The sequence below is a fragment of the Macaca fascicularis genome, chromosome 8, assembly GCF_037993035.2.
Source record: "Macaca fascicularis isolate 582-1 chromosome 8, T2T-MFA8v1.1".
Taxonomy (NCBI): domain Eukaryota; kingdom Metazoa; phylum Chordata; class Mammalia; order Primates; family Cercopithecidae; genus Macaca; species Macaca fascicularis.
Window position 1 is genome coordinate 130,264,576 of NC_088382.1, and position 14,531 is coordinate 130,279,106.

The 14,531-nt window shown below is 38.9% G+C and overlaps 1 protein-coding gene and 1 pseudogene across 2 annotated transcripts in view; both read right to left on the minus strand.

Annotated features, from left to right (window-relative positions):
* The window catches only part of SNTB1 (syntrophin beta 1), a 276,718-nt gene that overhangs the window by 109,604 nt on the left and 152,583 nt on the right, over window positions 1-14,531 (minus strand). The window lies entirely within an intron of this gene.
* On the minus strand, window positions 1,465-3,398 carry LOC102128099 (condensin complex subunit 3 pseudogene; annotated as a pseudogene).

Sequence of the window (14,531 nt, forward strand, 5' to 3'; positions counted from 1 at the left end):
ACTTTGGAGAGAGAGAGAGAGGAAGAAGCAATTTACCCAAGGCCACACTGTTGGTGATGCTGGGATTCAAACCCATGTTTTTTTTAATTTTTATTTATTTATTTTTTAATTATTATACTTTAAGTTCTAGGGTACATGTGCACAATGTGCAGGTTTGTTACATATGTATACATGTGCCATGTTGGTGTGCTGCGCCCATCAACTCATCAGCACCCATCAACTCGTCATTTACATCAGGTATAACTACCAATGCAATCCCTCCCCCCTCCCCCCTCCCCATGATAGGCCCTGGTGTGTGATGTTCCCCTTCCCAAGTCCAAGTGATCTCATTGTTCAGTTCCCACCTATGAGTGAGAACATGCGGTGTTTGGTTTTCTGTTCTTGCAGTAGTTTGCTGAGAATGATGAAAACCCATGTTAAATAGGCTCAAAAGCCTGTGAATTTAAATACTATACCACAATACCTTTCCTTGAGATTGGACAATGTCCTATGGGGGGCATTCACTGTCTTCTGCAGTGATGTGAAGTGTAGTATTCATCATCAACAACCATGCCCAATAATGTTCCACCTAGCTCCTGAGTTTCAAAATAACAATTTTGCAGATGGCTTGAGAGTTAGAAGACCCAGTGCAACTTGGCTTCATTAACATTTGAAACCAACCTTTTACAGTGACTAAACCGTTTTACCACAAGCATAAGTTGTAGAAGAGGGAAGGTTTGGAAAGTGGGATGTCACTAGGAGAACTTTAGCCATAATTAGTATTCTTTTTAAGGAATTTGCAAAGCCAGTCTCCCCAGTGAGATACCAAAAATTTTATGTGATGGAACAGGGAATTCTTTTGGTGACAACTGTCCTCACACAGAGGAAAAAAATCTCATGCCTCTTAGGCATATTTCAAAAATATGAGTAATAAATCTAAGGTGAGAGTTTCCATTCTCTCCCTAAGTTCTCACTCTTCAGTAAAGTTGCAGAGCAGAATACAAACTAGCATTCTCAAGAGCATCAATGACAGCTTAACTTGTTTTTCTTCTATATCTTTAAAACTTTATTTTTAATTGACAATGATGGGCTGGGCGCGGCGGCTCATGCCTGTAATCCCAGCACTTTGGGAGGCCGAGGCAGGCGGCAAGGTCAGGAGTTCGAGACCAACCTGGCCAATACGGTGAAACCCCATCTCTACTAAAAATTCAAAAATTAGCCGGGCGTGGTGGTGGGCGCCTGTAGTCCCAGCTACTCAGGAGGCTGAGGCAGGAGAATCGCTTGAATCCGGGAGGCAGAGGTTGTAGTGAGCTGAGATCGGGCTACTGCACTCCAGCCTGGGAGACAGAGCGAGACTGTCCCCAAAGCAAACAAAACAAACAAACAAAAAAACAAAAAATAAAGACAATTGTGGTTATTAACTGGCTTCTCAAGTTATTCTACCAATATTCATTATTCTGGGAGTTTAAAACATGCAAATACTTCATTTACAATATTTTCTTTTGAAGGCCTTTTTAAAAATTTCGACAAGGGTAACTTTATTCAAGCAAAGAACTGAAGATAATTTTAAAGAACTCTACCTCCACCATCTTTCCTAACTTAAATCTTCATTGAGAAATTGTGCAAGATTAGGTTTACTTTTTTCCAGCACTGCTGTTTTGGCTTGTCTTGGTAGTTTCATCTTCATTTCTGATTCTGGTTCTAGAACTTCATGGTCACTTTCAGAGTCAGCCTCAGCAATCTGATGTCTCCTCTTCATCCTAGCTGAAGCTGTCACTTTTCTCTGTCCCCTGTTAGTCTTTTGCTGACTAGATTTTGATGCCAGGGTTGCTTTTACATCCCTAACAAGAGTCATATGTACTTCCTTATTCTTTTCATCTTCATTTTGAAAAATAGTTGTAGTCAAGTTGGCATCCTGTGCTGCTTCAGGCTGGTCACCAAATTCTTTATTTCCTTTTTGCCAACTGAATCTTGATTTTCTCCAAAGCTTTCAGACGTGCCCCATCCTTTACTTGCTCCAGAATCCCATTCAATAGAACCAGAAGATCTTTTGCAAGATGGCTATTGAGTTCTAAAGAACTCAATGCTTTTATAGAGACCCGCATTTCTGGTGAGCATGGACTTGTTAAGATCTCACGGCAAATTTTTATAGCCAAACTGTCATGTACTGTTAAGGCCTGATAATCTTAGGAATTCTTGGCCTGAGGATTTAATCTGCTTGTTCTCATCAAATCTATAAGTAACTCAACATTTCTGATATGAATTTCAGCTAAAGGAGAAGATGCAGGAGCACTGGCCAGTGTTTGCAGGCTTGGAAGAGAAACTTCTTCAAAGCATTCCTGATCAGTCCTGCTTGCATAAGCAAACATGGGAGAGAACACGCCTAGGCAATGTCGAAGTCGAACATCCTCTTCAGTCACAGGACTCTACCATTACAAAATAAGATGGGAAAGAGTCCTGCTGCTGACCCAAAGCCCAGAGAACATCGGCTTGGCTAGTCCTTCTATGGCTCCTGTCCTAAGTGTAGATACCTCACTATCTAAGAAATCAGAAAGGAGTTTCAGAACATTCTTCGCTGTAAGGGCCTTTTCAACTTTTTATGACTCTTGCTCATCAATCACTGTTTATCTCTGCACCTTCATATTAAAAGGCTTTGATTTTTTAGGTTTAAGTGGTTCAACCCCAAACATTATCAGCTAGTCAAAGATTCCCTTTAAAGCACTTATTTTTATTGTGACATCATCAATTTGCAAAACTTGCAATGATAACACAAAGTGTTACATGCAAAATCCTGATTCTGTAGTCTGCAGCTCCCGAGCGTAAAACAGCCAGATTTCTTACTGTAGGGTAAACATGTATTATCTTAGGAAGAATAAAAAATTCAATGATCCCATTCATGGCTGCACTTATGCCTGCTGAAATGGACATCTGCTTCAACAGTTCACAGCATAAGACATTCTATAATGTTTCTGCGTCATTCTTCTCTATGTGGACTTCTTTAATTTCAAATTGCTCTGTCTCTTTCAAAACGTTTCTTTTGACATCTTCTAATGCTTTTATTTCTTCTTTTAATTTTGATGCCAAGTGAAAATCCTGTAAGGTAATATAATTTTCCAAAGCTTCTTTGGCTTCAATACACTTAACTTTTATTTCAGCCATCTTGAGTCCTTTCTTTCTTGCATCAACTGGGTCATCATAAACACCAACAGTAATAATGGGTACCCCAATCTCTGAGATAATTTCTGTTCTCTTATTATCATCTATAATAATGTGCAGCAGTCCTTCAACAAGAAAAGGAACCATGGATATTGGGGTTGTGGGTAGAGTAAGAATCTCCTGTCAAATAGCCAGGATTTTTTTTCTTCCTCCTTCTTCATTCATATCCAAAGACTTAATAATTAGAATCAATTGTCAATAAAAAAAAACCTCATGACTTTTAGGTTCTTTTCAAAGAAATGGGTAATAAATCTGGGGTGAGTTCACTGTCTCCCAAAGTTCTCACTGTTCAGTAAAGTTGCATAGCAGAACACAAACTAGGATTCTCAAAAGCATTGATGAGATCTCAGCCTGCTTTTCTTTCCTTTCTTTAAAACTTTATTTTTAATCAACAATGGTGGTTATCAACTGGCTTTTCAAGTTATTCTATCAATATCTATTATTCTAGGAATTTAAAGCATGCAAATACGTCATTTACAATATTTTCTTTTGAAGGCTGGCATTTGTTTTCAAAGAAACGACATATTGGGAAACAGGACTCCACAGGTATCACACACACACAAGTGATGCCAGCAAAAATGAAAGAAAGAAAACAGAGTATTTTCTTTGTTGGGTTGCCAGCATGGCCCTAGGATAAAGCAGACTTGCAAACAGAGGTATAGGCTAGTGATGCAGACGCCCGTTTCTTCCAGGGTTTGACAGTGCTTATCATTATTATTAATTTTAAAGTAAACTTTTAAAGTATAACCTACAGACGGAAAAGTGCACAAATTGTAGGTGTCCACCTCAACTGTATTTTTGCAAAGAGAATATATTCGTGTCACCATCACTCAGATCAAGAAATAGAGTATTACAGTCATCCCAGAAATCCCTTTTGTATACCCTTTCCAGCTCCTGTCCTCCAATATAATCACTATTCGAATTCCTATGGATTAACTTTTGCCTCAGGCAAAAATGGATCAATGGATCATTTTTTGTTGCTACCTGAAGTGTAGGGAGGATCTAGGACAATTTCTGAGGCAAAGTTGAAGTACCAGGTCCCATACTTGTTGGCAGTGATTCACAAGGTGGGACCACAGACCAGCAGTATTTGCATGCAAATTATAGGCTCCCACCTCAGGCCTACTTAACTAGGAACTCTGGGGATGAGGTCCAGCAATCATCCTCCAGGAAAATCTGACTCTAGTCAAGTTTGAGAAGGGCTGTGCCATAGGTTCATTTAAAAAAAAAAAAAGGACTGAGCTTGGTTGTTTGCCAGGCTTCCCAATGGCTGAGAGGGACATGGAATGGTGAACTGAGCTTCCCCCATCAGTTTTCAGAGGAAGAATACAAAAGACACAGAGCAGAGAGGCCTGTTGCTTTTTATCATCAAAAAGAACAGCAAGGTTCTCAACCAAAAGTATTCTTCAGATATCCTTTAATAGGCTTCTTTTTAAAAAATCATTCAGTTAAATATAAATGGTTGGACCCTATCCCAGTCATACTGAGTAAGGTTCCAGAGATTGAAGCCTGGGCATATGCTTTAAATGTTCCACAAATTTATATAGATTAAACACCAACGCAGGCCTCTCTGAGGCCAAGCTGGAGCCCCCTAATGAGCTGCGCCTATTGGTATTTGTCCCCAGAAGAGTAATACAACAAATAGTTCCTGGAGAGTATGTTAGCTATGGACTACTGACTAACAAATTCCCTTCAATTAAAATTTGGCTTAAAATTCCAGGCCAGCCACAGTGACTCATGCCTGTGATCCCCACACTTTGGGAGGCTGAAGTGGGAGGATTAGTTGAGCTCAGGAGTTTGACACCAGCCTGGGCAAGTAAGGAGGCCCCATCTCTACAAAAAATTTAAAAAGTAGTCAGGCATGGTGGTGCACACCTGTAGTCCCAGCTACCTAGGAGGCTGAGGTGGGAGGATTGCTTGGGGCCAGGAGGTCAAGGCTGCAGTAAAAGTCATGATTGCACTACTGCACTCCAGCCTGGGTGACAGAGCAAGACACTTACTGAAAAACAAAAACAAAACAAAACAAAATTCCAAACATCTGTTATCTCACAGTATCTGTAGGTCATGAATTTGGGAGTGGCTTAGCTGAGTGGTTCTGGCTCAGGAATTTGCAGTTAGGATGCTGACAGGGGTTGCAGGCATCTGAAGGCTTGACTGGGGTTGAGGATCCACTTCTAAGATGGCTCCCTCTTATGACCATTGGCAGAAGGCCTCAGTTTCTTGCCATATGAGCCTTTTCCAAAGGCTGCTTGAGTGTCCTCCTGACATGGCAGGTGTTTCCTCCAAAGAAAAAAAGGAACTGCTATGCCTTTTCTGACATGGTCTTCAAAGGCACACACCATGTTTGTTGTTATTGTTTCTTTGATTTTTAAATTTCAATAGTTTTGGGGCAACAGGTGGTTTTTGGTTACATGGATAAGTTCTTTAGTGGTGATTTCTGAGATTTTGGTGCACCCATAACCTGAGCAGTGTACACTGTCCCCAATGTGCAGTCTTTTATCCCTCACCACCCTCCCACCCCTTCTCCTGAGTCCCCAGAGTCCATTATATCATTCTTCTGCCTTTGCATTCTCATAGCTTAGTTCCCATTTATAAGTAAGAACATTTGATATTTGGTTTTCCATTCCTGAGTTACTTCACTTAGAATAACAGTTTCCAACTTCATCCAGGTTGCTGCAAATGCTATTATTTTGTTCCTTTATATGACTGAGTAGTATTCTGTGGTGTATGTATATCACATATTTTAATCCACTCATTGGTTGATGGGCATTTCAGCTGGTTCCATATTTTTGCAATTGTGAATTGTGTTGCTATAAACATGCGTGTGCAAGTGTCTTTTTCATATAATGACTTCTTTTCCTCTGGGTAGATACCCAGTCATGGGATTGCTGGATCAAATGGTAGTTCTACTTGTAGTTCTTTAAGGAACCTCCATCCTGTTTTCCATAGTGGTTTTACTAGTTTACATTCCCACCAGCAGGCACACCATAAGTTTTGGTTTCTTCTTATTGTTAGAAGTGTGTCAGTAAGTCCAATATACATTCAACAAAAGGAGAATTAAGCTCCACTAGGATATAAGGAAGAGTACCAAAGCATTTGTAGACATATCTGTATCTTAAAACCACCATAGAGAAGCTTTCAGATGAAGTAAAGTCCTGCAAACAGCCTGTTTGCAAATGTAGAGGGAGAGTTTTTGGAGCTGTGAACCAGTAGCCTATGAAGATCTTGCAGATCCAAGTAAAGAGGGAAATCATTCTTTTTAACTAAGCTTTGACTCTGGATTACAAGATGAGACATATGGTAGACTTAAGATAGGGGTCAATGACAATAGGAGAGATGAGAAAGAGCCTCTCACTGACCACACATGAGGGCAGCATGAAACCACCAAATATGATGGTGGGCTAAGGACTGTTGGGCTGATCTGACAAAAGTTTGGCATGGAAAAGGTGTCAATTATTTGTGCAATGAGTAATTAAAAGAATTCAGCAACTTACATTCCCCCTTTTTCCCTCACCCCCAACAAAACCCAAAGGGAGAGGAGAAAGGGCTACAAACTTCCTCTTTTAATATCAATGAATTCTACTATCTAAGGCAAACGATAGGTACTTGGTATCACTGAAGTCCTTCAAATCCCTGGGTGACAACTCAAGATTCTCAACAAGGTCATGGGGTGATTTTACACCTATATATCCCCACTACTTGGCATTAACTGAACTTCAAATAAACACATTTTGACCTAATTTGTTATTTGACCTCATTTTACCAAAATGTGATCCAGTGTAATGCACGTTCCAGAATAGAAAGTGGTAGAGAGTAAAGAAATTCCATTCCTGGTTGATTGTGCAATAGTTCTTTCAGCAGCCCATATTCTTACCAGTTGAAAAGATGCATGCTGGAATAAACATTGGCTTTATGACTTTCAGACTGACTTTGTGACTTATTGGATTCACAGTGGCTTTATGACTTATTGGCTGTGATGCATTAGACAAGTTACTTAAACTCCCTAGCCTCAATTTCTTTATCTGTAGAATGCCTCAATATACTTGTCTATTGAGATTATCGAAAAGATAAAATGAAATAACATGTATGAGATGATACAGTGCCATGCCCATCTTGATCAGTTTTCCTAGTTTACAATGAATAGTCTTTCCAAATTTGTGCACAATAAAATTGTATTGGTCCAATGAAGCATGGAGAGTCCTCCAGGGCAGGTGGGCTATAGTCCAACTGCTTTCCAGAGTACTGGGATTTGAAGAAAAATGCAAGCCCCGGGAAAAACCATAAGATTATACAAAGGCTCTTTCTACTATCCTGGAATGAAAACAAAATAACTTTAGGGAAAGATGCATGAGTCTTTTGCAAGATACTAAAAGATTTGGGGCAAACCTGATAACATGTCACCCTTTAACCCATCTACCTCTTTATTCTAAAAACAAAAAAGAGCTGATGAGGTTCCTGTTGAGGGGCACAAGTTAATGAGTGTTGTGGCCATAACTAGAGCTACAATTAGCTGTTGCTTTCTCATAGCCTGAGCTAATCAGTGACTCTGGGGGTGAAAAGAGATGAGAAATTGTTTCATTTTTTTCAGTAGGTTTTTGCTGATAACATACCTCAAAATAACCATTTTGTAGGGTCAAATGTTTAGTATTATGTGTTTTCTTAAAAAGGTAGTTTCAACTTCAATAATTACATAATGAACATATGGAAGGAGGTAAAATGGGGAAACACAGTAAGAAGAGGGTAGGGAGAAGGACAGAAAAAGGAAAACAGAAAAAAAATTCAAGAGTGAAAACTAAGCGGTATGTGAAAATGTCACTGTGCCTGGGTGGTTGAAGTCATTAAAGTCAGAGAGCCAAAAATACCTAACAGAGTGGAGCAAAAAAAGCTCCGGACAGAACAGTGAGAATAATGTATCACTGATGTAAAAACAACTCATATGATGCTTGTAAATGTGGAAACTATAACTATCCCTGGAGGGGTATAGAGATGAGTTCAATTAGGAGGGAAACTGAGTGACAGGAGGACAAAATTGGAAGGGAGATTTTAACTGTATAACTTTGTATCTTTTAAATTTTGTTCCATTGTGCATTTATCATGTATTCAATGCATTTAAACAGAAGAGGAGAAGGACGGGCCATAGAATACATCTATTGGTTAAAACCATCTTGTCTCAAGCCCAAGCTGTCATTTGTAAACTATGCTTCTTATGAATATCTGTTGTTTGTCTGTCATTTCCATACCCTGCTTTTCTGGTAACAGGCTTTATCCTCATTCTCACTCTATGTGGTCTGGGGGATTTGATGGCTTGAGGGTTGTAGGTATGAAACAATTTGAACCAAAGAGATCCAGGCCCAGAATTTCTGCTGGATCCAGTGTAATGCACATTCCATAATAGAAAGTGATAGAGAGTAAAGAAATTGCATTCCAGGAATAATTGTTAAGGAGACTTTTTCCCCTCCTCATTGTAAATACTGGGGGGTTGGATGCAATCATGGATCTGTGATGACCATCTTGCCATCGAGAGGGAAGGACCTGCTCTTCTATGTTCCTTTTTTTTTTTTCTTAAGCCAGTTCAAGTTGGGCTACTTTCAAAATACAACCAAAAGTCCTGACTCATACACTGACCTCAAATAGGTCTTTTCATTTCTCTGAGCCTTGAGTTTCTTCATCCCATATAAAATTGAGATGGTGGTGGTAATGATCAAAGTGGTGAAGATGATGATAATGAAGGTGATAACATTCACAGGGTTACTGGAGTATCAAATGAGGTAATAATTATGAAAGCGCTTTGTGACCTGATGTTAGTAGTTGTCACTTATGTTTTTAGCATTTAAGACTTTCTGTTGACTCAGTAAATGGGGGAAAAAAACTATATTAGTGAACATAATGTTTTCATATTATCTATACCTATACGTCTCTCTTAGAAATTCTATTAGTAAAGAGTCAAGGCATGCATATTGAAACAGAAAATCCCAGTAAATCTCTTGGGTTACAAAACGGAGTAAGAAACATGCAATGCTATCACAGCTAATTAGCAAGTGTTCTAGAACACTGATGAGGTGTCTGGCATGTGTTATGTGCTGTAGAGGCAACTGGAGTACATGGTCTCTGTCTCCAATTAACTCACCATGTGCAGTGCATTGAATAGTGTCCCTCCAAAATTCAGGTTCCTGGGGAACCTCAGGATGTGACTTTATTTGGAAATAGGATCCTTGCCGATGTAATTAAGGGAAGGATTCAGATGAAATCCTTATCTCATTATCTCATCATTCCACCCAGTGTATTAGGGTGGGTCCTAAATCCAATAAGAGTGCTATTATAAGAGACAGAAAAGACACAGAGAGACATGCAGAAAAGAAGGCGATGTGTAGGTGGAGGCAGAGATTGGAGTGATGCAGCCACAAGACAGGGAATGCCAATGAGGGCAGGCAACCACTAGAAGTTAGGATAGAGGCATGAAATGGTTTACCCCTCAAAACATCCAGAAAGAACCAACCCTGCTGACACTACGGTTTCAGACTTCCGGTCTCCAAAGCTGAGAGAGGATAAATTTCTATTGTTTTAAGCTACTCAGTTTGTGGTACTTTGTTATGGCAATCCTAGAAAACTATTTCACAAATACATCATGTAACTATCTTCCTGGGCATAGCAGAACCAGGACTGCACTACTATTTAAAATATATGGACGCTTAAAGAAATTCGTAAGATGAATTTAGATCATTTAGAGCTGTGAAATCACGTGTCCATTTTAGCTCACTTTGGAGTTAAAAAGTTGTCTTCTTAGCAAGAAATCTTACTCCCACCAACATTCAGTTTTATAGCCCAGAAAGAAAATGGGGAACCATTCTGAAGTAAGGAACATATATAAAGCATGCTGGTCCAGGGTAGGTCTTTACTCAGTAAAGGACAGTGTCCTTGACTTCCTTCTTGGGGTAAAGAAAATCCAGACAATTTCCTTGCTGGCTGATGAGCCCTACATTTCTGGAACTAGGGAAGAAGAGGGAGGGAGGGAGTAAAGCAGCAATAAAGTCAGGATGGCTGATTGGAGCTATTCTCAGCAGGCCAGTCTTTTATAACTCCTATTTTGTTCCCCAGTTGAACTGACCACTGCTTGATGAATTGTGTTTATCTGTCGTTCAGCGATAAAGTTCTCTTTTAATTCCCTGCTGAATAGAAATATTTAGGGCAATGCCACAGCTGTGTTTATTCTCACACTCCACCACAGTTATGTAAATACTGCCTATGGAACTATTTCTGATAACAGCCCATCCCAACCCCAAGGAATTATATGCTCACTCTCAATGTCTGCCAAGATGAGCCGTTTCAATCCAGCTTGGCACGGCATATGAATGATATCACAGCTTCTCAGAGATCATTTGGCAAAACTCACAATAAAAGAGTAATTTTCTTCCCCTCTTGCTCTCTCAAAGGCTTCCATAGAGTCAAATGGTATTTCCCAGCATCCTCTACTTCCCCTGTTTAGAAACATGAGGCTAACACATAAAACGTGAAGCCTCCTACTACGAAATTAATAAATAGAACAACTCACAACCTGACAATGAAAGTTTCAAGTGACCTTTCCCCTCCAAGTGACTCTGGAGAAAACACAGATGAAACTAGTCAGGAGGATGAAGTTTCGCTGGCTTGCAGCAAATTCGGGAAATCTAAGAGAATTCAAACCACATGGTCATTATGGTCGCTTTCAGTTCCTCAAATCTGTAATTCCTATGGTTGATGAAAAATACTTCTCGACAGACAAATAACAATGGTTAACTCTAGATCATGACATTTTGGGGTATTTTTATTTCCACCTTTCTGCTTTTCTGTAGTTTCCAATTTTTTTTCAATGTAATCAGGAAAAAATTAGAAAACTTTTAAAAAAATGAATATTTGTAAACCTTTTGCAATAATGTCATTGATGAAATGCTTCAGTAGAAAGAAGTATTCTTATGTGAAAACGATAACACCAAAGCAAAAATCAGATTATTTAAAAAATCCTAAAATGGGTTGTAACTACAAGATGTAAAAGAAAGAGGTAAAAAGATTGGTAGTAATCACATTTGTAATGAGGATAAGTATTTGTTCCGTGAAGTTGCAAACTCCACCACCATACTTGTTCACTTTTCTCATTTTATCCTCATACCGTCCTATGAGGTGAATGGTATTAATGTGTCTATTTCACAGATAAGAAGATGGTGTCTTCGCGGGGTAGCCCATCCTGCCTTTTCCCATTAGTAAGAGGTAAAACTGGAACTAGAACCAAAGTTCATTGGACTCCAAAGCTCATGTCTTAATCATTATGCCCCATCTAGCAGGATGGTTATAAAATGTGGTATTTGAAAAGCAGGGAACATATTTCATGTTGGTTGCTGTTCAATATCTTTTGAATATCCTTCCTGTGTATTTGGAAAATTTTCCAAATTATATGTTGAGCTTCCCAAAGATAGAAGCCAGAATCCAAGTTCCCAGCCTTCCTTGTTGCTCAAGGACAGAACCACTCACACTGAATGGCAATTCTGAAGGGGGCAACATCAGGAAGTAAATGTGCATAGACATGCATAGACTCCATCATCTGGAAGGCAGGAAGGAGGAGGCACCCCATTTTTAGGTAGAGCTCGGCCAATCTCACGTGTCATTGGTGTGAGCTGAGGCAGTGTGTGAGTTGTGAAACAGTTGTTACAAAGGTGACAACGGGTATTTTCCCTAGAGCAGCATTCACGATTGGTTGGTGTTGAGCTTCCATAGCCTGTTTTTTTGAAATTTTGAGGAAATCCGTGAACACCATAATATCCTTAACCACAGTTGATTCTATTGCCTGAAACTACAATCCTCAGCTAAGAATGTGGATTTAGGAAGCAGGTTGCCACGATGGGAACCAGGGAGATCATTTAAGGAATGTGTAAAGTGTGAGCACTTAATGAAAAAGAAACCAGAAAAGGTATTCTGGTATTTTTCACAAAATCCCATTTCAAAAACAGGTCATGCATGATATAGTATTCTGCTAAGCTCTGAGGGAACTTGACAATATCTCTCATGTTGGCTAGATTTCAGTTTTTCAGTGACACATAAATTTACAAAATATGTGAAGAATTTCAGCACTTTGACCTTTCCTTGGGAAATGATATCATTATTAATTTTACAAGTCAGCTAATGTCAAAACTAAAGAAAACATTTTGTTTTCTCACTATGCATATCATCTATACCTCCCAAAATATTCTGTGGTTTTACCTTGCTCAACTGATTTTAAAAAATAATAAGCCATCTAAATAGACAAGGTGCTATGCAGGGCAAATAAATGTGCATTTGTCTTATAATCTTAGTACTTACATTGATAAATAACCTATCCCACAGCCCAATCTAGATCACACCATTTAGAGTCTGAGGGCCTACTTTTGCTTCTTTTGAATTAGATTATTTTAGACTAGGGTTGCCAGATTTAGCAAATAAAAATGTTGGATGCCCAGTTAAACTTGAGTTTCAGATAAACATGGAATAATTTTTTAGTATTAGTATGTCCTGTGTAATATTAGTGGTGGAGATGGCATAAAGTACATGAGTTAGAAAAAGGTATAGAAAATAAAACCGACAGGATGTTATGATAGATTAACTGTGAGGCGGCGGGGAAGAGAGAAGTGTCAAGGTGATGCCTAGGTTTCGGGCTTAGACAACTAAATTAATGACAGTGCTATTTACTAAGATAAAAAACTGAAAATGATTCAGATTTGGAGAGAAACATTGTGAGTTTGGTTAAATATCTCCATTTTCATTTGGATATCTTGTTATAACCTGAGACTTATAGTATATACATGTACAAGCTACTCTTCAAGAGTCTGTTTATCCTATGGTTATTTTGTTTTAATGCCATCAATATCTTTCCAATAATTGAAGTTGGATGACCCAACATCCTTGATGCCTCTTGTCCTCTTCTCTAGGGCCCAGTATACAAGTTTTATCAGTATTATCTTGGCGGTATCTCCCTTTCAGAAGAACTAGCCAGACTGTAAGTTACCAAGTTTTCTCAGTAGAGTTGGGGCAGTGACTAACCTAGGATGGGATGTAAGTTTTATTTTCTAGGCAAACTTTTTTTTTTTTTTAATACTTTACATTCTAGGGTACATGTGCACAACGTGCAGGTTTGTTACATATGTATATATGTGCCATGTTGGTGTGCTGCACCCATTAACTCGTCATTTACATTAGGTATATCTCCTAATGCTATCCCTCCCCATTCCCCCCACCCCACGACAGGCCCCGGTGTGTGATGTTCCCCTTCCTGTGTCCAAGTGTTCTCAATGTTCAATTCCCACCTATGAGTGAGAACACGCAGTGTTTGGTTTTCTGTTCTTGTGATAGTTTGCTGAGAATGATGGTTTCTTATCCCTACAAAGGACATGAACTCATCCTTTTTTTATGGCTGCATAGTATTCCATGGTATATATGTACCACATTTTCTTAATCCAGTCTGTCATTGATGGACATTTGGGTTGGTTCCAAGTTTCTGCTATTGTGAATAGTGTCTAGGCCAACTTTGATTAAATGGTAGTGGTTGCCTGAAATGATGTCTTGAAAGGAATCTGAGGCCTCATTCCAGGCTCATCTAGGATAAGTGTCATAATCATTTATGGATGTTTGCTGTGGGCATGGAAATGGGAATTGGCAGCACCCACACTGCCTACTTAACATTGCTAGAAAGCATTTTGACTTATACCTCTCCAAAAATAGGTCACTTTATCTCCTCATTGCCCCACCCTTGGATCAAGTCCTGGATTTTTTTCATCTAATAATCTCTCAAGTACAATCTCTCATTATGTCAAGAGTTTCATGTAAAATAATAAGATTTATCTGTCTGACCCATTTGCAAAATTGTGACAAAAATGCCTTTTCATTCATCAACTTATCAATTATTTTTTAGTGCCTAGTACTTGCCAGACATGCCAGGAGGCATGTGAAGAGAACTCAACACAGATACCGTTTCAGTAATCACTAAGATTATACTCAAGCAATCTTGAACAAGCACATGCTTTCTTAAATTTTCAAATAACTCGAGAAATTCCTAATGTGAGAGAATCATTTGTACCTATTTAAGGTGCAGAGAATCATCACTCAATTCTCAATAAATTATTAAAGCAATTATTTACTATGTGAATTTAGCAGTGCTTACACATAATAACAGTACTTCACCATTACCAAAATATCACTCATCCATTCAGTTGTATGTTCTACTAAATCCTTCCTTAGTGAGAGTACAGGAGGAGAAAAGGGGAAAGGATATAGATAAAGGCATTGTGTCTCAGGTTTCTATATAAATAAAGATGCGTTACCTGTAGAAGACAGTA